The following is a 24,475-nucleotide window of genomic DNA, read 5'->3' on the forward strand; positions in this document are numbered from 1 at the left end:
AGACAATGAATAAGCAAAAATCTGTTACAGTGTGAACGTGACTGGGGATGCAGCTTGGTGGTAGAGCATTTGCTATCGTGCAGAAGACCCTAAGCTCCATCCCAAAACCGCAACAACCACTAAAAGTGTACAGGTGGTAACGGAAGGAACAGTACTTGAAGTTACTCTCTCACCACTGTAAGCCAAGTATGAGACCCTGGGACCTTGATAGAAGGAAAAATGGGAAAAGATAATGTCAGATTCTGGGCTATAACATTCCCCCCAAGAAAGAAAGGGAGGATGGGAATGTACTGCTTTGGTCAAGTCTGGTACAAATATTTTCATCGCTTCCAAAATTGAGATCTGCTGTGTTGGGATAATTTTTTGTACACTGTGTGAAAGTGTGCCTCTATTCTCCCTCACCTGACTAAGGCTCCCTCTGATTGCTTTAGTAAAGAGCTGAATGGCCCACAGCTAGGCTGGAGAGGATAGGCTTGACTTCCCGTAGAGAAAGGAACTCTGGGAAGGAATCAGGTGCGAGGCATTGGCCAGCCACACAGAAAGGAAGAAACATAACCATGCCAGTACTGAGGACAGGTAATGGGCCAGGCAGCAGAGCCATGTGGCAGAACATAAATTAGTATAAATGGGTTAATTTAAGTTATATGAGCGAATTGGGAACAAACCAGCTATGCCCACACTTTCATAAATAATAAGTCTATATGTCATTACCTGGGAGCAGGTGCCTCAGAGCCAGTCTGGTGATACTGGCATGTTATCTAAACTCTCTTTCTTGGAGGACCCTAAATCACACTATATTTTGGACTTAATGTGATATTTATTGGAACCCTGATGACATGCTATTTTGTATAGTTTTTTGCTTAATTATAATCTTGTATGTTATCCCCTGTTTAATAGTGATTTGTTATTCCCAGTTGTGGAAGGTAACCTATTTGCAGCATTTATTATATACACAGCTGATAAAGAGTTACATAATATTATTTAATACTTACAATATCCGTAGATTAGGTTATAATAACTACCCTCACTTTAAAGGTAAGTTGAGACTCAGTTAAATTGTCCAGATCAAACTTTTTACCTTACATCATAATGTTTTGTTTCTTTTGTGTGTAGGGGTCTTGCTATGTAACACAGACTAGCAATCAACTGACTTGCACAAGCTGTCCGCCTGCCTCATTCTTAGTGTTGGGTTTATAGGCAAGGGCTATAAGTAACTTGTCTTTTGAGTCAGAATCTTAAGTCCTGAAACCTCTTCAGTTTTCAGCATGGAGATGTATCAACCTATCAGTGCCTGTTTTGATCATATATCAGTGCCTGTTTTGATCATAAATCTTGACGCTCTTATTCAGAAATGACAGTTAAACATCCTTACAAATCACATGTATGTGTATGTAATCATGTATGTTTTCCCAAATGTTTTGTTGCTGGGTGGGGGCCTTCCCCAGCACAGAGAGGAGAGAGAGGGTTCTTGCTGACAGGGCAGCCCTTCGGGGGAGATAAGGAGTTTGGGAGAGAAGTCAGGAGATGGTTAGGGGAATTTTGCACCTCTGACTTGCTAGCAATCAGGCCCCTGAAGTAGCTCTGACTCACCACCAGGCAGTTTCTGCTGCTCTGACTGACCAGCAAACAGGTGCTTCACAGAAGAAAACAGACTAACGATTAGCCAAACGGTAAGGAATATATGTTTGACTTTTCATTACACACCCAGGGTTACAAGTTCAGTCACAATTAGAAAATATAAACAGAACAGAGTCTTCTTGTTGTGACCCTCTGGTTCAAATCTAAAGAATGTCTCCTCCAAAGCAAGCACATAATATTATGTGACAGCCTGCTTTTAGGCTGCAGTGCTTGCCGTTTGAAAGCATTCCAAACAGAAAAATCTGAACCCCCGTCTGGTTATGAATAGCAAATACTACTACCTACCTTCTTCTACTATAGGTTTCATCATCTACAATATTAAGTAGGAAAACTTCACTTTAGTTGGTCTATCTTATTTTCTGAATTTGATTCCTTCAAAAGTGTACCCTGTACGACCCCCTATCTTTAAACTACATTTTAAGAGACCGCTAAGCCTATAATAAAAAAGAGATCTTGAATATGTAACCTATCTTTTCTGGCTACTCAGACACTGTCAGTTGTCTCTTTTTGCCCTGCATCAATTATATTGTTTGAGTTAGCTCAGGGGCAGAGACCCCAAGATGATCCCTGGAGCAATGGCCTCATCTAGCTCTGTGCTTATCTGTGCTTAATGATCTCCAGGGCATAAGGAAGACTTCCAAAGAGTGGCCAGATAGAATTTATTTTAGGATTTTCCTAAAAATACTCAGACATAATTTTTCTCAGGAAAAGACATAAATCGAATCATAATGCAAGACCAAAAGTCAGAGACAGAAAGACAGCAGTTGTAACAATCCCCTCAGCTTGGTTGGACCGTGTCAGGCTGGTTCATGACACTCGCTGTTGCCAGTGGGTGTGGCTGTGCCATTCTATGAAGAAAGTAAATCAAATACTTTGACTCTCATCAGATAAATCCACAGGTTTAAAAACATAGAAGTGTGCCAGATGCTTGAATAGACATATGGTTGTCAAAATGGCCACAACTAACAAATCCAGAACACTCCCCACCCCAGACACAGACACACATGTGCTAAATAACAGAACAAAGTCTGTTTTCTGAGCCATGGCCGAGTTGGCTTAATTGTGGAGCTATAAAGCATTAGATGTTCCTTGATAATCAGTATTATAGTTTTTGAGACAAATATGTACCTGGAGTCTCCAGATAAATTAGACTCTTGGTGAGGGGTCATCCACGAGGCCTTTCTCAAAGGAACAGATGCTCGGCACATAATTTCAGCCCATGGAGAGAGGCCTCAACAAAAACATGACAACAAAAATGAACTGAGTGCTGGGAACTAGATTAATACAACCATTAAAGATTATACTGGTGGTAACAGCCCAAAGGACTTGCCCAAGACAGTAGGCTACAAAAAGAATTGAGATAGGAATTTTGATTATAAATCCAGTCCAAGAGAAGGATGCCTAGAAAGATTTATTAAGTATTATAGTTTAATCATTTAAGAAGATTTATATGTTCAGACAATGGGTTTTATACTCTGTCTTAATCAGGGTTTCTATTCCTGCACAAAACATCATGACCAAGAAGCAAGTTGGGGAGGAAAGGGTTTATTCAGCTTACATTTCCACATTGCTGTTCATCACCAAAGGAAGTCAGGACTGGAACTCAAGCAGGTCAGGAAGCAGGAGCTGATGCAGAGACCATGGAGGGTGCTGCTTACTGGCTTGCTTCCCCTGGCTTGCTCAGCTTGCTTTCTTATAGAACCCAAGACCACCAGCCCCGGGATGGCACCACCCACAAGGGGCCCTCCGCCCTGACACTAACTGAGAAAATGCCTTACAGCTGGGTCTCAGGAAAGCATTTCCTCAAGGGAGACTCCCTTCTCTGTGATAGCTCCAGCTTGTGTCAAGTTGACACACAAAACGAACCAGTATCAACATCAATTTCCTATAGGACACAAAAACCCACTAATGTGAACAATCATGGTGTATTAATTGAAATACAGCTTGGAATAGTAGCTCTGAAAATTTTTTTGGAAAGATAAGTCAAAGTTGGGTATCAAGAATCAACCACATTTCTTGTGTATGAGTAAAAAAAATCTTAAAGAATTCCTTTTTTAGATTTTTTTAAAGATTTATTTATTTATTATATATAAGCATGCTGTAGCTGTCTTCAGACACACCAGAAGAGGGCATCAGTTCTCATTACAGATGGTTGTGAGCCACCAGGAGGTTGCTGGGATTTGAACTCAGGACCTCTGGAAGAGCAGTGAGTGCTCTTAACCTCTGAGCCATCTCTCCAGCCCAGATTTTATTTTTATTACGAGCAAGCGAGTGAGTGAGTGTGTGTGTGTGTGTGTGTGTGTGTGTGTGTGTGTGTGTGTTTATGCACATGAGTGCAGTGCCCATGGAGTGGGAGTATAGCAGGAGCCCCAACGAAGGCATCAGAAAATGCCCTGGAGCTGGAGTTACAAGCAGTTGTGAACCACCCTACAGTGGGAGCTGGGAACCGAAATCTGGTCCTCTGCAAGAGCAGCAAGCACTCTTACCTGCTGAGAAGTCTCCTCCACCCCTCTCTAAGACTCCGTGTAATGTTTAGTTCCCATGCCTTCCCAGTTGGAGAGGAAGCTCTGCTCACTCTTGTTAAAACTTAGGTTTATAAATCTTAGTCCAGCATTTGGAGAAAAAGTCAGGACTGGAACTTAAGTTTTAGAATTCAGACTGCTCACTGCACCACACATCCACTACTCTTCGTCTCCTCATCCCTATGTCTTCCTTCCGAAATTTGGAGTTGTGGGTTGCTAAAGATAAAGGAGAGAGCATCTCATGAATGTGTCTCTAATCCATCTGCTCCACATGTGTTTTGTCATTTTTGTTTGTTTCCTCTATGAGCCCATTCCAAAGATTAGACCATCTGTCGTAGACAGCGTTTTGTTTGGGGGTCAAGCCTTGGGGATGTGTCTATGCTCACCAAGAACTCTGTAGGGTTCTGTCACGATTCATCTTCACGGTCAACTGGATTCGGAATGCCCCGGGGAACACGCCTCTAGGCATGTCTGTGAGAATATTGCCAGAGACAAGAATGTGGTGGTGCCACCTCCTGAGTTCCGGTCCCAGACTGAATGATAAAAATAAAAGGAGAAGCTGAGTGAGTGCCAGCATCCTGCTTCCTAATCTGTCAGACATAAGGAGCCCTAGCCTCATCTGCCCACCGCGTCGGACTCCTTACGTTTCACTGCAGTGGTGAATTATTCCTTCTTAAACCACGAACCAAAGTAAATCCTCTGAAGATGCTTCTGACAGGCACGTGTCACAGCACTTAACCAAAGTAACTGATGTTTGTGCGATAGCTAACACGTGCTAGAGGCTGTGGGGCAGGTAAGGTCCTGCTGCTCGACAGAGAATGAGCTTGGAGAGGAACAGGCTTATCTTTACTTTGTGCTTCTCTCTGACGGTTTCATCAGATGCTTAATAAGCACTTGAAAAGGAATATCCAGCAAAGTGTGACACCATGAGCCCAGTGCTTTGCCAGAATACCCAGACCTGTTCCAGCAGCCTTGTGTTTGCTGGCTTGAGGACTTTTCTTTGGGTAAAAGCACAGGCCTTGCCCTCATGACTTGGGTGATGAGAAGAGCAGCTCAGCAGAGAAGTTGCCCTACATTCTAAAAGAATCCAGAGACACAACTTCTAGAAGTTTCCATGAACTCGAGTCTGGGTTTATTTTACATAGCATGAAAGCCTATAGAATCTGAAGGGGGAAGATACTATACATCTAGAAATTTGGTTGGCTCCCGGCACACCCCATTCCCATTATCAAGAATCTTCAGCAGACGGCTCATTGTTCACAGACGTGTTGCTGTTTCCTGGGCTTTCCACAAACCGAACTGAACTTCCTGTTTCCTTCGCTGAACTCGAACTCCTTCAGGATTTTCATGAGAACAAGTTGCTAACCCCTGGGAAATACAGAGGGACATGTTTCTGGGAAGGGTGGTGCAGATGTTTAAACACCTCCATTTTGCTTCCTTTAACAGGAAATGCATCTGTGCTTGGGTATTAACATTAAAATAACCACATTCTCAACTGCTTTTCACTTTCCCTACACGGGAAATGATATCTTATTCTATAACCTCCCTCCCTCAAACTTCAAAATGTTATCTTCACCCTAAAATACTTCCATATAACGAGAAAAAGTTAGGTCAGATTTAAAATTATCACACCATTTTGTCCCCTTAAATTATCTGCTATCATGAGTATTATGTAGAAGTTTTAGTCTATTAGATCAAATGAAGCAAGTCCAAGAAGCTACATTTAAATACTTTCCTCATAATTGTTCCAGAACAAGCCAGCTACTTTATCTTACATAATGCCTACATTTCATTTTTCTAGAGGACTTTAGGAAGAATTAAGTTCCCTCGTCCCTAGGAGCCACATGGCCTAGGCACTATTCCCTTTGTAACCAAACAATTCTAGCTCACTCTGACACCTACACACATCCTCATACTAACAAGAATTCACTGAGCATTACCTGTATGTATGTATGTAAAATGGACAATGTCTAGTCTCAATTATGCCAATTAATATTTCTTTCCTGTAAGAGACGATTGCTGCCGTGCTGTATACTAAGTCAGCCTACTTCCAGTTCTGCTGCCTTTCTCCTGGGCCTTTTATAAAAGCAGAATAATAAACCAGACATGTCCCCAGTGATATCTGTAGTCTGAGTGTCATGTATTACTGTGACATGTGCATTTCCTTTGCTAATCCATGGAGTTTGGCAAGTCTTGTTTATAAAGGGTGACATGTTTGGCAAGGGAAAACAGAACAGTAGATGACTGACAGCTTTGGATTCAAGCATCTCCATAAAAGGGGAAATACACAGAGCCAAAGACCAAACAAGCTAGATAAGAAAGAAAGGAAGGGGAAGAGATGAGGAATGATAGAAGCAGATTTGGTTTTATTAATTAAAATTTACAGCAGGGCCAGACATGGCTGTACACACAGTTAATCCCAGCACTTGGGAGTTCCAGCCCAGCCTGGCCTATATAGTTAGCTCCAGGTCAGTTAGGTCTGAATTCTGAATACATTAAACAGTCTGAATATTGAGTCTTTAAACAAACAAAGCAGAGTAGCAGAGAATGCTGGTAAAGGTAAGATGGCTTCCCCCAAGGTAGAAAAGCCAGGGAACCAAGAGCTTGTCTGGAGTTCACACAATAGTTGAACTTTTAAACAAGAAGTAAGTTGGAATCTCCAATGACAATTAAATGAGGGACTTAGCAAGATCCTTCAAGAAGCACTGAAGACAGCCAGCCCTTGCTGCACCCCTTGGATAACACCTCAGTGGGAGTTTTGTATTATAGACCTTTACACCTAAATTTCTATGCCTAGGATAACCTAAATGCCAATTGGCCCAAGTCAGGCCCCATATAGGTTGTCCCAGTGTTCTAATTTTACATTCTAGCATTCTCAAGAGCACACTGTGAATCTGGGAATAGAGCTCAATGGATAGAGGACTTGACTTGTAAGATTGAAACCTGAGGTTCAATCCTCGGGACTAAAATGTAGAATATACTGGTTATCCTCTGCAAATTTAGGTCAAACTTGTAGCTGTCTTGGGACCTTATGTTTTTGTATAATGAGTCATGATTGTTTTAAAGAAAAAGTTACCTACTAAGCACCGACTCCTCCTGTATTAGATACTGAGCTTAAAGCTGGAATAGAAACATAAATATATTTCTGCGTTTGGGAAGAGCTACTGTCTGGTTAGGTATGGCAACACAGTCATGAAGCATTTAATGAGGATATTTCATATATTATGTTTCATATATTATGTTTGAGCTCCACAGCCAACTTGACAGGATTTAGACTCACGTGAGAGACACATTTCTGGGGATGTAGGTAAGAAATACCAGCTAAAGAGATAAAGAATCGATTGTGGGCAGAACCATCCCAGGGGACAGGGCCCTGGACTGAAGAAAACAAAAGATTAAGGGGCTAATTGGCCCCGTTCATCTTTATGCTTCCTGGCTTAGATGTAACATGAACAGCTGTCTCGTGCTTTGGCCACCACAGCTAGAGACTGCACCATTATACTCTCCCCAACACGATGCACTGAATGCTCTCAGAAGGAAACAGAATGAAGCATTGTTCTTTAAGTTACTTCTGCCTGTTGTTATGTCACAGCAGTGAGAGACCTAACTAAAATAGTCTGCAAGTCTCTGATAGAGCCATCTTGTTGAGCTAAAGAGTAAAAGCAGGTAATGACATGGTCAGGAAAGACATCTGAGGAGGAAGGGGAAAATAATTCCCAGTGTAATCATCTGGGCATGACCACATGAGCAGAGTTTTGTACAGAAATAGAAATTGGAATGTTTATTACAAAGCTAGAATATCTTTCCTCTTTTCTTTTTACTCAGGATTTCCAGGAATTATGTTCAACAGTGAAGATACAGGTGTCTCTACTAAGGCAGGGCTGCTTTATGAGGAATGAGAGGCTGACTCGTTCAATCTCATACTTGGAACATTAGGTAGATACTCTTCTTCCCTTTTAAATTAGGGCTCCCATCATCCCACTGCCAACTCCAAAGGCCAGCGATTTTATTTCATCAAGGAAGATGACTAAGTTCCTGGCACATACATATACAAGCAAACAACTAACATGAACGGAAGAGTCACAAACAATGGCGGTGTTGGGACATTTCTAAAACAGAGAGAGGGGAGGAGACACGGTAGAGACAACAGTTGTTCTCATGCAGGGGTTTTCATGAGACTGAGACAGGAGTCAGGGTGGATATCGAGAGACTGGCCAGCAGGCAAAGTGCTGATCTCTGAAACATGTTAATTCATTAGTTCATTGAGTATTTTATGAACCCCCGCTATCAGAGAAGCATTTTTCTGGGTGCTAGGATAGAAGAGGAGATTTTGCATTTGGAATAGGCTTCAAGGCGATTCAGTGGTCCTGGATTGTGGGGAACACTCTAGGTAACCAAGCACCAGGCCACTGGGTACTAGGACCTCCATCAGATTTAAAGGTGGCTCAGTGATTAACACTAGCCTTCCAACCTGCAATCATGGTACTAGGAAGATATAGACAAGAGGATCCAAGTTCAAGGTTATCTTCAGCTATACAATGAGTTTGAGGCTCCACTGACATGGAAGATGGACCATCTAAAAGGGGTGTTCATCAAATAAATATCTTCAAAATCCCATCTTAACATTTTAAAACGCAAGTTCAACAGGCATTTTTACCTGTCGTTCATTTTATTAAAAAAATAATTGAAGCTGGACATAGTGGTACACACCTTTAATCCCAGTCCTGGGGAGGCAGAGGAAGGCAGATCTACAGATCTCTGTGAGTTGAAGGCCAATCTGGTCTACATAATGGGCTCCAAGACAGCCAGGACTACACAGTGAGGCCCTTTCTCAAAAAATATAAAAAATAAAAAAATGTTGTTGCTTCAGAATTTCATACACATATATAACGTGTTTTGATCAAATTCCTCCTTTTTATTCCTATCGTGTTTCATCTCTCTCTCTCTCTCTCTCTCTCTCTCTCTCTCTCTCTCTCTCTCTCTCTCTCTCTGTTGTGCTGTTGTGTATTTAAGTCACTGAATTTACTTAAGTGTTACCTATATGTGTAGGGAAGTAGGGCCATCTCCGAGGGCATAGATAGCCTCTCAGAGGCCACATTTTAAAAGAAAACTGACTGTCCCTCCCCCAGTAGCCATCACTTGTCAATAGCTCCTGGGTGGAGATGGAACTTCCTAAGTCATTTCCTATTTATGCTCAGGTTCTGGCTGTCCTCACCTTATGCAGTTCTTATACATGCTGTCACCGATTCTTTTCTTCAAATGTGCAATGGCCCTGTTGTTGAAGACACCACAACCTTTGGCTCTTAAATTTTTCTGCCTCCTCTTCCAGAATAAGCCCTGAGTCCTGTCGTGGAAAAGGTGTGATGTCGATGTTCCATTGATAGCTGATCATCTCAAAGTCTCTTACTTACTCTCTGCATATTGACTAGTTGTGGATCTCTGCATCCATTGCCATCTCCTCCAAAAAGAAGCTTCTCTGATGAAGTTGTAGTAATCTATGGACTTAATAATAAAAACTTAGGGGGCAGTTTGCTAGTTACTGTGTCCATTTAGCACAATAATCAAATTGGGTTCTGTCCCAGGGCTCTTGGTATAGCCAGTCATTGGGATTTAACCCTGTCAATGATACCAGGCAGGAGTTTTATCTTGTGGAACATGTTAGCATTCTGTCTAAGCTCCACCCCACAGTTACCTGGCTGTTATGCTTGACACTAGGAGCTGCTTGCCCCCTCCTTACTCTCTTGCTCTCTTGTTCTGTTTTGCTCTTCCCTTACCCCTCTCTCCTCATTCCCTCCCCCTCTTCTATCTACATGCTGATGGCTGACCTCTACTCCTCTACTTTTCTTCTTCTTCTTCTTCTTCTTCTTCTTCTTCTTCTTCTTCTTCTTCTTCTTCTTCTTCTTCTTCTTCTTCTTCTCCCTCTCCCTCCCCCTCCCCCTCTCCCTCCCCCTCTCCCTCTCTCTCTTCTTCTTCTCCTCCTCTCTATCTGTCTCTGTCTCTGTCTCTGTCTCTGTCTCTGTCTCTGTCTCTCTCTCTGTCTCTCTCTCTCTCTCTCTCTCTCTCTCTCTCTCTCTCTCTCTGTCTCTCTCTCTCTCTCTCTGCTGCTACTAACCTCTTAACTCCCCTCCCCAGGCCCAAAAATAAACTCTATTCTATACTATACCAGTGTGTGGCTTGTCCCTCATGGGGAAGGGATGCCTCAACATGGGCTCATGGAGGCACCCTCTTTCCCCATACTTCACCACACCTCCATAGAACATATCCCCTCCTCTTTATCTTCATATAAACACATCAGAACACGCATTAAATCTTCACACTCTGAAAACGATTGGTTACTCCTGTAACATTTGTGCCAATAAGGCATATCTTACCAAGTCAGTTACTACTGTAGTTTACGTAGTTAGCAGTGGGGTAAGACTATTGTTACTCTTCTACCCCAGTAGTACGCATAGAACCTTACAGCATTATGAAAGCTAACTAGGAGAGATAGATGAAGGAAGCTTCCAGACTGGTACCAACTTGGTTTCTCCATTCCTTCCTATGACTCAAGTACGAGCTGTCTTCAGCAATATGATCTTACTTTCAAGTTCTGAAGGGTAACCAAGAGCAATTTACAGTAGCCTATACTGTTGTCTGGAAGACATTCCTTTCTTATAGGGTAACAACATTTAAATTCCTTTTATATATGTAGACATTTTAGAAAGCGACTGTGGGAGTAGGTTCCTGCAAGGCATTCTCATAGCATTAGTTATTCCTCTATATCCCTCCACATCCCTCTCTCCTCTACCCTGCTCACCCATCCCCCACCACGTTTAATCCTCCCTGCTGTGGTTTTTCCCTTTCCTCTTCATGCCACCTGTATTCTACCCCCCTTCCGTTTAACTTCCCCAGCCGTGACACCTTAATAGTTTAGGGTTTCAGATGAGCTCATTCAGAATAGCCATTTCACCTCAATCCATTTACCAGTACAATTTCATTTTTCTTTACGCCCAAATAATATTCCACTGTGTTGATGCACCACATCTTCATTATCTACCTATCAGTTGATGGACGTCTCGGTCATTTCCAATTCCTGGCCACTGTGAATAGGGAAGAAAGGAACATAGACAAATATCTCTGTAGTAGGAATGTGGAGTCCTCTGAGAATGGGCCCATAGGTAGTGTAGACAGATCAAATGGTAGAAATACTATGTGTAGCTTTTTGAGGAAGCTCTGCACTGATTTTTATGGCAGCCGTACCAGATTGTACTTCTACCAGATTGTAACAGGGCATACATCTTCCCCTTTCCCCACATCCATGCCAGAATTTATTGTCAGAAAAAAATAATTCTTAACTACTGTGACTAGGGAAAGTAAGACAAAAATCTCAAATTCGTTTTGTGTTTTTCTGGTGACTAAGAGCGTTGAACAACATTTTAAAAAGTGTTTTCTGAGCTGTCTGTATCTTTGTTGTTCTTGTTGCTGCTGCTGCTGCTGCTGCTGCTGCTGCTGCTGCTGCTGCTGCTGCTGCTGCTGCTGCTGTTCTTGTTTTTATAATTCTATGTTTAGTTCCATGTCTCAATTTTAACTTGGGTTATTTGTTTTTGCAGCAGTATTTTGATTTCTTTGTGCATTCTAGACAACCGTCAATCAGATATACAGCTAGTAAAAAATGTTTCCCTTTGCTGTGCAGATTCTTTTTTAGTTTTATGAAGTCCCATGCTACTTGGGTGGGCGTCAGAACATCCTCTCCTGTATAAGTAAAGTTGAGTCATGTTCCACACTCTCTCCTCTACCAGATCCAGGCTCTCAGGCCTTATGTTGATGTCCTTGATCTATTTTGGATTGACTTTTCTGCAACTCAAAGAGATAATGATAAGGAGAGATAAGGAACTAATTTTCTTTTCGTCCTTTCTTCCTTCCTATCTAAGATTTATTGATTTACTGTGTTTGTGCCATCCTGCCTGCATGTATGCATGCAGGCCAGAAGAGGGCACCAGATCTCATTAGAGATTGGTTGTGAGCCACCATGTGGTTGGTGGGAATTGAACCCACCACTACTGGAAGAACAATCAGTGCTCTTAACCGCTGAGCCATCTCTCCACAGCCCCCTAATTTAATTTTCTGTGAGTAACTAACTATCCAGTTTGACCAGCACCATTTGTTGAAAAGGCTGTCCTTACGAATTTTGGGGCTTAATCCTCTTCCATTAACCAATGTGTTTGTTTTTATGTCATGATGTTTTTATTACTATAGCCTCATAGCATTGCTTGAAATAGGGGGTAGTGGTGCCATCTGCGGTGTTTTCAATAGTTAGGGTTGTTTTCCCTACCCCGAGTCTTTTGTCTTTCCATAGTAACTTTAAGGCTTTTTTTTTTTTTTTTTCAATTTCTGGGAAGAAACACATTGAGATTTTGGAGGAGTCTGCACTATTGTTTTCAGTAATATGACCATTCTTGCCTACTAATCGTACCACTTCATGAGCATGGGAGGTCTTTCCATTTTCTGCAATTTATTTTTTCAGTGACTTAACATTTTCATCGCACAGGCCTTTTGCTTCCTTTGTTACATCTATTCCAAGAAATATTTGAGGCAAATATTTTGAGGCATCTGTAAATGGGACTTCTCAAAAGCTTATACGGTGGACAGGAATGGATCCAAACTGAAGGGGTGGTCTGGGAGGTCCCGGAGGAGCCAGGAGATCTCGAGAGTGTGGCAGCGGATGCTGACCAGTAGCTCAGGGAAATGAGATCAATCACAGAGGATTGGTTATGGAGTGGAAGGAGCCAAGCCTAGCAGAGGGCAGGGAGAGATGTCCGAGACAAGAGGGACGAGGGTGGGCTAAGGGTTATGGAGAAGGAGGCCTAACTGATAGGCAGGGAGGGACCATGCAGACAGCTGGAGGGAGGTGGAGGAGGGCTAAGGAGCTGAAGGAGCAGGCCTAGCTAGAGGTTTAGGGAAGGGTAATCCTAATCCTTAGATGGATTTTTGGAGTAGGAAGGAGGGGGCTGAGAGGATGGTTCAGGGAAAGGGGGGTCCTGCAGGAGTAAGGCAGCTTTTGGTTTAGGAAAAGAGTCCATCTATCTGGTGTCACGGGGGAAGGAAATCCTAGAGGAATCTGGTAGGTTTACAGGAAGGAGAGGCAGACCTACTTGGTGGAACAAGTGAGGCGAGTTCAGAAAAACTTTTGGGTCTGGAAGGAGTAGCCCTGGCTGATAGCTCAGGGTTGTGGTAGGAAGCCTCAGAGGACCTTGGTGAGCTCTAAGAGTGAGAAGGAGCTGATGTAGCTGGAGAAATGGGAGAAGGGAATGCCCAAGGACCCTGGCGAGCCTGTAGAGGAGGAAGGTGCAGGCCTTTTTGTAAGGCTCGAAGTGAGTCTTACCTACTGGGAGACTCCCCCCAATTAACCCCCAAGTGAGACTGAGAATGGAGTTTGATGCAAACCTAAGAGGTTTACTTCTCTGGTGTCGGGCTTGACCTTCAATCAACCCCTCATGGCAAGTGACTAGAAGGCAACCCCTGAATGGCTGTAACAAGCAGTTTTTATACTTTTTAGGGGTACAGGTTACATCAGCAAAGTTACAGTTTAAACTTATTGGCTAAGCATATTGACCTTTGAATCTATGGGCTAACAAGCATCTGACATGCATTCGAAGTCTATCTGGGACCAGAGTATCAGGTGACTACATTCTGAGGTTTTTTTTCAAGAATGTCCCTGCTTCTCCCGAGAACTGTGGGCGGAGAATGGTACTTGGCCTAGTATTGACCCGAGGCGGGAAGCTGGTACTTGGCCTACTCTTGACCTGAGGCAGTGGGTGTAAAGCTGGCAAAAGCCCTTAGGGTCCTTCACAGGAACTCCATAACCTACCTACTTTCTACCAGGCCAAGCCTCTTAATAGCTCTTACACTTCAGTAAGAACTAGGGTCCTTCATTTTAAGCCTTGGTATTATTTTTTGAACAGTCTAACTCAGCTTAGTCTCTTTCTTTCTTGTGCCATGGCCCTGTGTGGGTGCCAGAGCACAGCTGACAGGAGTCAGTTTCTCTTTTTTGTCGTGTGGACTATTTTACCCCCCCCCTTACAGTTACTGAGATTTTACAGACATCTAGGACTTTATCCTTAAAGACTTCACTTGCAATTCATGCTTCCCTTTTGTTCCCATATTTGACTGAAACAGCATTGTGAAGACTGTTACTGCCAATTTTTAGTCAATTGCTTCCTTCGTTTGTCTCTCTCTAATCAAGAACTGCGCCTGGTCACCCTAAGTGCCAATCATGCAACACAGATCACGACGATGACAGTTTTCCTAATGTCACTTGCATCCACCTCTCTCCTGACTAAAATGTCCAACACCTTCCCAGTTTCAAAGATTGTAATTTCCAAAGTGAGTGTGCAAGGCATTTCATGAGATTTGGGAAGAAAATTCTTAGCCATACGTGTGTGTTAGCATTTTAAAATCTAAAACATTTGATATGGGGCTAATGGCTTGTTTGCCTCGAATGGTGTATGATGCACTGTAAATTTAGTGAAATCTCATGGTATTCGACCTCTAAGATCGTCTTTATTTATGAAGCCCCAGAATGGTAAGGACACAGCTATGGGTAAGGGGGCTCCCGATGTCTTCATAAGGAAATGATACAAGTGGGGACCTGATGGAAGACTTTCTGAGGGACATTTTGGGAAGGACTTACTACTTGGTATTGTGGCTTCTCCAAAGTGGCCTTGGAACAGGAGATGATGAAACACCCGAGGAAAAAAAATCAAGATTTCGAAACATCACTCTTTTCCCCAAATGTTTTCTATGGCAGCTATCTCAAGAATAAACTTCATATATTTTGTCTTCATTTAAAACTTGCCTTGATTTAAGCCAAGCTACCATTCCTATTCTTCTTTAAGAATAGTTAGAGAGATCCTGTCTCAAAAACCAACCAAGCAAATAAAATAAAATAAAATAAAATGAATACCATGACTGGTAATGTAGAGGTGTGGTAGAGTTTGAGCCCCTCTCACACACGAGGCACTTGTGTCCTGCTTTCTAGCGCCTGCAGTGAAGATGTCCCACCCATCCCCAGCAGCCAAGCCCTCCAATTCCAAGAACCAACAAGACTTTGCCATGGACATCAGCAGGGAGCGAGTTGGACGAACTGTTTTAGAATTGTTTGCAGATATTGTTCCCAAAACTGCGGAAAATTTTCGTGCATGGTGTACAGGAGAAAAGGGCACTGGATCCACAGCTGGGAAACCTCTGCATTAAAGGATGTCCTTTCCACCGAATTATTAAGAAATTTATGATTCGGGGTGGCAACTTCTCAAATCAGAATGGGACAGGTGGAGAGAGTATTTATGGTGAAAAGTTTGAAGATGAGAATTTTCACTATAAGCGTGATCGGGAGGGTTTACAGAGCATGGCAAATGCAGGCCCCAATACAAATGGTTCTCGGCTCTTTATCACAACAGCTCAAACTCCTCATGTGGATGGGAAACGTGTGGTATTTGGTCAAGTAATAAAAGGGCTGGGGTGTGTCAAGGATGCTTGAAAATGGAGAAGTGAATGGTGAAGAACCTGCCAAACTGTGTGTTATTGCAGAATGTGGAGAATTGAAGGAAGGAAGGGGATGACTGAGGAATATTCCCCAAAGATGGCTCTGGTAATAGTCACCCAGATTTCCCTGAGGATGAAGAAGTAGACTTAAAAGATGTAGATACAATTATATTAATATCTGAAGACTTACAACACATTGGAAATACTTTTTTCAAGTCTCAGAACTGGGAGATGGCTATCAAAAAATATACGAAGGTTTAGGGGTTGGGGATTTAGCTCAGTGGTAGAGCGCTTGCCTAGCAAGCGCAAGGCCCTGGGTTCAGTCCCCAGCTCCGAAAAAAAGGAAAAAGAAAAAAAAATACGAAGGTTTTAAGGTACGTGGATAGTTCAAAGGCTGTTATTGAGAAAGCAGATCTATCCAGACTGCAGCCTATAGCCTTAAGTTGTGTGCTGAATATTGGTGGTTGTAAATTGAAGATGTCAAATTGGCAGGGGGCAATTGACAGTTGCTTGGAGGCTCTTGAAACGGACCCTTCAAATACTAAAGCACTGTATGGAAAAGCACAAGGATGGCAAGGATTAAAAGAATATGAACAAGCATTGGTTGATCTCAAGAAGGCGCATGAGAGAGCCCAGGAGATAAAGCTATCCTGGCAGAATTGCTTAAAGCCAAACAAATAATAAAGGCACAGAAAGATAAAGAGAAGGCAGGGAATGCAAAGATGTTTGCTTAATAAGGATTGAACTTTCCTTAACTATTATACATTGATTATATAAAGGACAATGTATATTACTGTCTACATGACCCCTGATGTGTTTCCTTTGATCTTTGTCATTGTGTACATAGCAGTGCTGACATAGGTCCCTTCTTAATAAAGTGTTACAAAATACACACAAAAAAAATAGCATGACTACTACAGTCTTATCCCCTCCCCTGCACTGATTAATTATCTTTATAGTATATAGAATCTATCAGCCAAAACCAGCATACTTATTTACAATGTAATGGAGCAGTTTGATTCCCCTCCCTCCCTCCCTCCCTCCCTCCCTCCCTCCCTCCCTCCCTCCCTCCCTCCCTCCTTCCTCCCTTCCTTCCTTCCTTTCTCTCTTCCTTTCAAATAGTGGGTATGGAGTTGAATACAATCTTGAACATGCCAGGCAAATGCTCCATCCCCAGACCAAGCCTCTAACCCCAGTGTTTTAACATGTTTTCCAGGATAGCAGCTATAAATCAAGACTGTCTTAGACAAGGAGGCTAAGTGGTCCCTGTTTATGGTGGTCAATGCCTTCCAGGAAATTTTAAGATCTTCAAGGTTAGAACCATGTGTTTTAAATTCTCCCATTAGTTGGGTGCTTTTTAAAGTAGCGGCTTAGTAAATACTGACAGATGGTTTAATCCATGTGTAGAAATATTTTGGACTACCAGGTCATATGTTATATCTGTCATCAAATTCTGTTCCAAAGCCAGTGAGGCCTTAAGAGATATGAAAGCTACTGAGTGGATTTGAGATGCCTTTTGTTCATGCCTTATGTGGGGTTCTCTTCACCAGGCTCTATTTCCAGGGGACCATGGAGTAGCCATAGATGGTTAGGACCAACAGACACAAAAAAATCACAACGCAGAGGTTCTGCGCATGATTCTTCTCCGGGTCTTCATGATGCAGAGGCTCTACGCACCTTCTCTAGGTCTTAGGCCTGCCAGCTTAGTCAGTTACGTCTAGGATACACCTTCGAAGTCCACCTTCCACTGTCATTTGCCAGGAGACATTTCCTGTCCTGAAAGAAAGGAAGTCTGCTCCTTCCTCATGCAGTTTCTGTGCTGATGTTTTAAGCTCAGTCACATTTCAATCCCTTGCTGGGTGCCAACAGTGGGTTCGGTGGGCGCATTTAAAATGTCCTTAGACAGATGAAAATGTATTTGTTACCCAAAACTCAAATTTAACTGGTTTTTATATTTTCAACTCTGATAAGCCTACTTTTAATATGGCCTTATTTCCTCACATAAATTCTTTCTGGTGGCTATGAACTAACCAACTATACTTATTTACACTAGTGCAATGTTTTGCTTGATTTCTAGAAGTTAACTGCTAGAAGGAGAATACTCAAGAAGCCAGAAGTCAGAGTACAGTCAGATTGGAAATAAAATGATGTCCCATGCGGGAAAACCCTTCTCTTAATGAAGGCTTGGTAAAAACCTGTTATCCATCATTAGGTAGCAAACTGCAGTGTACTTCTGAACTGCCAAGAGGGCCTGAGATTCATGAGTGTGTGGAAGAAATGGGTGAGATAAATGAAAGGAGAGACAGATGGTATCAAGTGCTGTAAGTTAGCCAAGCTACACAAACACCCCTGGACTTGGCAAGGGAGAGGTCAATGGGGATGTTGATACAAAGAGTTTTGGTGGAGCGACCAGAATGAAAGCACAAAGGGATTATGTTCAAAAGAATCTGGGGGTGGGGAACCAAGAAATAGAAAACACAGGTAATTTACTAGTGTAAGCGATTTTTTTCCCTGAAAATAAGATTTACTAAAATGTAAGAGAGAATAAAACTTAGGATCTTACCTGCTGATGGACAATCCTGCAGAAAGGATAGGGTTAGAGGAAAAATGAGAGGAAAATGGCCAGAGCCACGGTCCGGAATAGCAGGATTGTTTCCAGAGCTTAAGTAGGAGAGCTGGGCTCAGAAGGGTAATTATGAAGTGCATGGTATGGGGCTGATAAGGAAGCCCAGTTCGAGCCAGAAGGAGCATGTTTTCTTGTGTCTGTTTCCTCAGAGATACAGGATACAGGGTCATCACTTAAGTATGAGGGAGTGGAGAGAACCGTGGGGACCTGAGGAGACAAAAGATGGTCTGAAGCAGTATCCTTAAAATGTAGGCCAACCACCAGGCAGCATCAAGAAGGGTACTCGACACGGGTGCGTTTTTTTTTTTTTTAATCAAAATCTTAAATGTTCGATTTTGCCAATAAAGACTTGGGAGGCAGATGCTGGGAGAAAGCCTGCTAGCTCAGAGAGGCAGAGAAATCATCCAGATGACCTTCCTCCTTCTCCCTGCCAGTCTGAAAACAAACAAACAAAAAAAGACCCTCAAATTGAATGACCCGCCCCTCTACTTCCTTTGTGCCTCTCTATCTGTCCTCCTGACTTCCTCTTACTCTCTCTTTTTTCCCCCTATGTTCACTCCTTGTCAACTGGTTGCTTGCTCTGCCTCTTGACCTATGGTTGACTTGATTCAATCCTGTTTACAATAAACAGAAAAGCTCTTGGATTAAAGGTGTGTGCTAGGACTGAGCCACGCCACAACTAGAAACAGGTTTTACTAGTAAACAACACAATTTCGGGCTGTGGTCAAATATCTTGCAACACTTGTAATTATGAATTTGAAAGGAGCAGGGATCTGTAGGTCTGTTTTCCCCCCTTCCAACTATGACTGTAAGGGAGAAGACCCAGAGGAGGAGGAGCTTGGGATTTAAACAGGGCTGATATTTAGCCAAGAGATTACTGACCAGAAGGTGGGATTACCGAAAGACTATACATGGACTGACCCAGGGCTCCGACTGCACATGTAGCAGAGAATAGCCTTGTTGGGGCATCAGGGGAAGGGAAGCCCTTGGTCCTGCCAAGGTTGGACCCCCAGTGCAGGGGAATATGGGGGGGTGCAATAAGGGGGATGTATAGCATATACAGCCACCCAATTAGACAAGATGGTTGAAGCAAAGAAGTACCGACCGACAGGAGCTGGATGTAGATCTCTCCTGAGAGACACAGCCAGAATACAGCAAATACAGAGGCGAATGCCAGCAGCAAACCACTGAACTGAGAACAGGACCCCCGTTGAAGGAATCAGAGAAAGAACTGGAAGAGCTTGAAGGGGCTCGAGACCCCATATGTACAACAATGCCAAGCAACCAGAGCTTCCAGGGACTAAGCCACTACCTAAAGACTATACATGGACTGACCCTGGACTCTGACCTCATAGGTAGCAATGAATATCCTAGTAAGAGCACCAGTGGAAGGGGAAGCCCTGGGTCCTGCTAAGACTGAACCCCCAGTGAACTAGACTGTTGGGGGGAGGGCGGCAATGGGGGGAGGGTAGGGAGGGGCACACCCATAAGGAAGGGGAGGGGGATGTTTGCCCGGAAACCAAAGAGTTATTATTAAGTATTAAATAAATTAAAAAAAAAGGGGGGGGGATGTATAGGGAGGATACCCGTATGGGGGAGGGGGAGGGAAGGGAATGAGGGCTTATGGACAGGAAACTGGGAAGGGGAATAGCCTTTGAAATGTAAGTAAAGAAATACATCTAATAAAAAATTTTAGAAAAAGAAGGTAGGATTGCAATGGGTAGTGCTTACTCCCGATTACGTTGATTTCTCAGGGCGGGGAGGAGGCTGAAAGCTCAGACCCTGAGTGTTGACACTTGGGATGTTCACATTAAGTGTTCAAGACCAGAAGTGGGGGGCAAAAATCAATCAAACAAACGGCACCAATGTATGGCACTTCTAACCGAGTTTACACACGCTTTGGTCATGCGTGATAGCCTCTCACAAGAGAAGAGGCCTTTCTCTATCCAATGTCCACTCATTAGTGCTGCCCATCTCGCTGCTGTGTTCTGACTTGCATCAAGACAAAAAGTCATTTGGCTCTTGCTAGAGGGAATTTTTTTTAATGCCACTATTCAGTGTTTTGGGCTTTCCTGTATGAGAGAATTACTGCTTCCTTGGTTTTGAATGTTGATGAGAAGAGACATAAGACCAGCTCTCTGTGGACTTTCGAATATTTCCAAGCATTGATTAACCCTTTAGCATGCTCACCAAACTGCTTCTGTGCACAAGGTCGAGGCCGACAGAAATACGCAACACATTTTTCCTGACACTGAAGGCCTTCAGATCTTACAGGGTAAGGAGCAAATGCTAGAATGTGCTTTATCTGCATAAAGAACAACAGAAACACGTGTCCAGCTAAATGTTTAGAGTAGGCTCCTCAGACTTTGGCCTTGCGCTATAGAAGCTGCTGACTGGAGGTAAAAGGAGGTGGTCCTGGAGGTACTCTTGCAAGGAAGGTGGTTTGACAAGGCAAGGCTGAAAGACTAGGAGGCAGGCGTCGCCTCAGCCTTGTCGGGACAGTGTCCGTGTAAGCAGAGGCTTAAATCAAATCACAAAGCCTTAAGAAATTACCAAGGGATTTTACCTTTATCCTCTAGACAACTGAAAACTGGTTACAATTTTTAGCGAAAGAGTTTAATGGGAGACCGGACAGTCCCCATGGGCCTTGCTTGTTGTAGCAGAATGTTGTTAGAGAACGCCATAGTGTGAAAAGGGGCTGGGCATCAATATCTGTATGATGTTAATTGCGTGATTTTTTTAAACATTTGACTCCAATTTTTCATTGTTAACAGTGCTATGGTAAGCTGTTTTGTATGTTAACCTTTATGCTTTCCCGATATTATGCTGGTGAAACTGATAGGTATAAGATTATTTTCCATTTGTCTATGATGTCAAATCAATGCCCCCAGAATATATATGAATTACACGCATATACATTGATGTATTGGAATATTTATTTTCCAGAAACATTTATAGGATGATCTTCTAGCACAGTTTTGCTTCTTTTGGAAGGGAGCTGTTTTCTAGTGTATGTTCCTATGATGGGGGACAGTGTTGAATTTTTTTCATGTATGCGTATGGATGGTTTAGATTTATTTATGTATTTGTTTGCTTTGGTTTGGGATCAACTTTTCAGCCATTTGTTTTGTCATGGGGAGCGTTCATTGCTTTAGGATAGGAGAGGGTGTTTGTACATCTGTGTGCATGTGTATATTAGATAATTTTCTGTTTTTTTTTTCATTTTCTTTTCAACATTTTTGTGGAAATTCTTGACATAAATTAAATTCCAAACTCAGTATTTTAAATCTTCTAGTTTGTGGTAACAAGGTGTTAGGTTTTAAATGTCTCACTAAAAGGTTAGAAAAATCACAATGCCTGTTTCCTAATTTTTTTTTCAAATAGGCCCGGAATTAATTTTAGTGTGCAACGTGAGGAGGGACCCTAACTTAATCCTCTGCTCACCTCTCCAGTGGTTGATGAGGTATCTGAATTGTCCCTAGGCCTGCACTTCCGTGGGTGATGCTATCGTCTCCACACTTGCCCTACTGTGGCCCTCCTACCCCATTGCTCTGTTCTGTCACACAGGCTGCAATGGCTTTACCTCACACACCTCTCTAAGGCAACTCTGACCTCGCAGATGCATCTTTTTTCCTTTTTCCTTTCCACCTCTTTTCTGGAGAGTTCGTTATCCACTATACAGTCAGGCTTATTCCTCACCACCCCAATTGTTTTCTATACCATTTTTTTTTTCTATGTAGACATCACATTGAATGTGCAGATTGCTTTGACAAGAGATGAGATACCTAGAATATTAAATATACTAATTCAGCCTAATGGCATAACTACCATTTTTCTTCCTTTTTTAAACAATGACATGTTATTCATACTTCTTTTAGTTAACTGATGTCAGTGGGAATTCCCTGAAAGCCAGGGCCGTACCAAAAGTACAAAACCAGCAACCAATTAGACCACGTTGTTTAGTACATAGGGACTATTTACAGAATTACCCCAAATTCTTCCCTACTAAAAACATACACAAAGTTTAGATTTACTAGAGTTATTTTCATTTCACCAGGGATCCGTCTGTTTTGTAGTTTAAAAGCATGACTCACAATCTGGTGTGCATTCTGTCACATTACCACATGTCCACTGTCAAGAGATTCATCAGGTAAATATCTCCTAAATATTGGACAAAGAAAGCAAATTATTCAAAATTCTCTCTGCGAAAGACCTGGCATATCTACTTTGATATGCTTTACTTTCTTTATGAAACTGTGAACCCATTCACAAATGACATAGTCCATTCAGCCTGTTGCCTTTAGGGCACAAAAAGGTAAACACAATCATGCATTGCTCCTGCCTAGCACACAGAGAGTTAATCATCCAATGCCAGCAATAGTTTAAATCAAGTACAATAAATCATGCAGCCATAAAACTTGGTAGTTACTAAATTTTAAAATGGATCTCAAATATTACACCAGAAACACTTTGAGCATAGATTATTTTTAATGATCTGAGCCCTTGTTTGTTTACTTGCAAAATGTCACAGTTAAATCATAATTTCAAGATAGACAGACAGACAGATAGATAGATGAAAAAAAGAAAGTCAAGAATGGAAAAATAAAACAAAATAAATAGCAAAATAATAACCTTATCCCTTATTATCCTGCTTTTCCGTTCATATAATATGTTTAGGATTTGAGAGCTTTCAGAAAAGAAATATATACGTGATGGAAATCACAAAAAGGAACTAGGGCTTACTCACCACATTTACCGCCATGCTTCCAATGGTGGTGTGAATTACAGTGGTGTCTTACTCCTAGTTTTTCTTGGTATCTTTCTGCTTCTCAGTTTCTCCGTACGTTCCACAGATGCCTGGCTGTCCTTAAGTGGCTCCTATTGTTCCTCAAGTGTGAAAGCTAATGAATACCCCACCCAGTGTATTTTCAAACTAATAATTTCGGGTAAGGCGAACAGCTCTTTTGGATGTTTCCCTTCTGTGGAAAGCCCACCTTCTCTTGGTTTTATGACCCTTCCCTTCTCCAGTTTCCACCCGAGGAAGCGCCCTCAGAGTGCCGTGAGCCTTTTGTGTAGCTGCTCTGACTGTCTAACTGGACCTAGCATTAGTTAGATCATAAAACTAAACTCACAAGCTTACTGTGAGTATTCAGTGAAATTTCAGGCTAAATATGTGCTAAGTCCAGCCTTGGGTGGAGAAGAGATGCTCAGGAAATGTTTCTTGAACAGATAGCGTCACCAGAGAGTCTTAATTCATTAACGGTTAGCCACAATCTCCTTTTGTTTTCATCTTCAAGAAAAGAAGCAAATAAATAGTATCAGTTGATGGTTTGCAAAGCAACTTCCAATCTGCAGTCTAACACGATGAATGAATGTAAGCATTGTGAGATTTCCTATGACAGAAGTGGATTCAGAGATGGAACGGGAGCCCAGAAACTTCCCTGTCCGTATACACCACCCTGCTCTTGTCCCAGCACAGCTGATATGTTGCACAGAGACTGTTGTGGGGCCAGACAGTGTTCTACCTTGGGTTTCTTTAGCAAACACGATCATATTTAGATACTACCAATTTCATATGAGTTAATGTCTCAGATAACATCAGTTGATCCAGGAACCACACTATGGTGTCTATGGAAAAAGAAGGCAGAAAATATTGACAAAGGGAACATTCACTGTTTTGAGGTTGGAGCGGTGTACATGTGTGAACATGCATGTGCCCACATGTGTGTGTAATAGATTTTTTTTCTGCTTTTCATTTGCTCTTCAACTTTGTCTATGAGAATTCTAGGCATAAATTAAGTTCAAAACTCAGTGTTTTAAAACTTCTAATTTATGGTGACAAGGTATTATGTTTAGCATGTCTCACCCCAAAGTAATTTCCAAGAATTAATTTCTCTTGCCCGACATTTCCGCAGTGGTTATTCTGAAAAGGGATTCTACTTGAAAATGACCAACTCTTGTTTTCAATTCAGAGTACTTCCTGTGTCTGTTCCCACCATGGTGTATAAAAGCGAATGGTGAAGTTTCCCTGAGTCATGCCCGTAGTGGACAAATTTGGCCATTTCAAGAACAGAAGGTCAAGAGGCAACTATAGCAGACAAAGGATTCCACTAATACCCTTTTTCTTACTGAAGACTGTTGTCTGATTGCTATGGAAATTATCACCTGA

The 24,475-nt window shown here is 42.3% G+C and overlaps 1 long non-coding RNA gene and 1 pseudogene across 10 annotated transcripts; one reads left to right on the forward strand and one right to left on the reverse strand.

The window, feature by feature from the left end:
* Positions 1-1,661: 1,661 nt before the first annotated feature.
* Positions 1,662-23,468, reverse strand: LOC102555981 (uncharacterized). 10 transcript variants are annotated; one of them, XR_015636126.1, is made up of 10 exons: positions 23,054-23,468; positions 22,401-22,467; positions 18,244-18,513; positions 11,110-11,239; positions 9,572-9,662; positions 4,805-5,528; positions 4,547-4,693; positions 4,125-4,376; positions 2,767-2,869; positions 2,285-2,486 (listed from the first exon to the last, which is right to left on the reverse strand). It is a non-coding gene; the product is annotated as an uncharacterized LOC102555981 (long non-coding RNA). The 10 variants fall into 10 exon arrangements; XR_015636124.1 differs by lacking the exons at positions 4,125-4,376; positions 22,401-22,467; positions 23,054-23,468 and adding exons at positions 8,871-8,990; positions 9,376-9,504 and having other exon boundaries at positions 1,662-2,486; positions 11,197-11,239; positions 18,244-18,384; XR_015636128.1 differs by lacking the exons at positions 2,285-2,486; positions 2,767-2,869; positions 4,125-4,376; positions 4,547-4,693 and adding exons at positions 8,871-8,990; positions 9,376-9,504; positions 17,358-17,456 and having other exon boundaries at positions 5,270-5,528; positions 11,124-11,239.
* Ppid-ps19 (peptidylprolyl isomerase D, pseudogene 19) lies at positions 15,165-16,414 on the forward strand (annotated as a pseudogene).
* Positions 23,469-24,475: the final 1,007 nt, after the last annotated feature.

The sequence above is a fragment of the Rattus norvegicus genome, chromosome 13 (genome assembly GCF_021556685.1).
Source record: "Rattus norvegicus strain SHRSP/BbbUtx chromosome 13, alternate assembly SHRSP_T2T, whole genome shotgun sequence".
Taxonomy (NCBI): Eukaryota; Metazoa; Chordata; class Mammalia; order Rodentia; family Muridae; genus Rattus; species Rattus norvegicus.